The following is a 1,625-nucleotide window of genomic DNA, read 5'->3' as shown; positions in this document are numbered from 1 at the left end:
AGTCTAGTCTAGTTTTGGTCTTCACAGATCTATTTTTGTTAGTCTAGTCTAGTTTTAGTCATCACAGATCTATTTTTGTTAGTCTAGTTTTAGTCATCACAGATCTATTTTTGTTAGTCTAGTTTTAGTCTTCACAGATCTATTTTTGTTAGTCTAGTTTTAGTCATCACAGATCTATTTTTGTTAGTCTAGTCTAGTTTTAGTCATCACAGATCTATTTTTGTTAGTCTAGTCTAGTTTTATTCATCACAGATCTATTTTTGTTAGTCTAGTCTAGTTTTAGTCATCACAGATCTATTTTTGTTAGTCTAGTCTAGTTTTAGTCATCACAGATCTATTTTTGTTAGTCTAGTCTAGTTTTAGTCATCACAGATCTATTTTTGTTAGTCTAGTTTTAGTCATCACAGATCTATTTTTGTTAGTCTAGTTTTAGTCATCACAGATCTATTTTTGTTAGTCTAGTCTAGTTCTAGTCATCACAGATCTATTTTTGTTAGTCTAGTTTTAGTCATCACAGATCTATTTTTGTTAGTCCCAACAAACCCAACAATGCAGATGACCTGAAGGCCGCTATCAAAGCAACCTGGGCTTCATTACCCCTGGCAGTGCCACAGGCTGATCGCCTCCATGCCATGCTGCATTGATGCAGTAATTCATGCAAAAGGAGGCCCAACCAAGTATTGAAGGCATAGAAATGAACAGACTTTTACAGAAGCCTGACATTTCTGTTTAAAACATCCTTTTTTTTTAAATTGATCTTCTGTAATATTCTAATTTTTTGAGACACTGAATTTTGGGTTTTCTTATCTGTCAGCCATAATCATCAACATTTAAGAAATAAAGGCTTGAAATACTTCACTCTAGGTGTAATGAGTCTATATAATATATGGGTTTACCTTTCAGAAAAGAGTGACAAAGAATATATAACTTTTTCATGATATTCTCATTTTTTGAGCTGCACTAGTATGTTGGACACATTACAAAGGGAGAAAGAGAGGAATGACATGATGCAAAGGAGCCACTTGGACCATCTCCTCCCAGGAAAACTTGCAAACATGCAGACACAACCAGGAGGCTAGCAGCAGCACTGACCTGTGCTTCTTCCCCACATTTAACCCTCATCTGTGCTGTTTTGTTGTCATTTACATGTCAACCATCATAGCCCACAAAATGATCACTTTTTCCATCACAAATCCCGCTGAGTCTCCATGATTCTGACATCTGTCCTCCTGGAGATGGGAGAATATTCCCTACGAGTCTCTGCCCTGTATGAGAAGACACAAAGAGCTGCAGACAAAAGCAGTTTATAGAAAAGCTGCGTATAGATTCTATGAATCCATCGATCAGAACTCTTTCACAGCGCCGCGGCGTGTATGAAAGCGGCTGAACTGCAGACAAAACAGCATCAATCTGCGGCCTTTATGAACCTTTATCAGCAGCATCCAGAGCCTCCTCTCGTCTGATTGGACGTCCGTGGCTCCGCGGCGACTCGGCCATGACACCAAAAACAAAAGCGACATTCTGAGAGAGCAAAGTGAGAAAGCTCACACATGTAACTGAATTTGACACTGAAAGGAGAACAAACGTTCAACAAGGTCAGCCCTGATTGAAGGGGGGGGGGCATG

The sequence above is a fragment of the Cheilinus undulatus genome, linkage group 4, assembly GCF_018320785.1.
Source record: "Cheilinus undulatus linkage group 4, ASM1832078v1, whole genome shotgun sequence".
Lineage (NCBI taxonomy): Eukaryota > Metazoa > Chordata > Actinopteri > Labriformes > Labridae > Cheilinus > Cheilinus undulatus.
The sequence above is the reverse complement of the archived record's forward strand: the minus strand, read 5'-3'. Positions refer to the sequence as shown.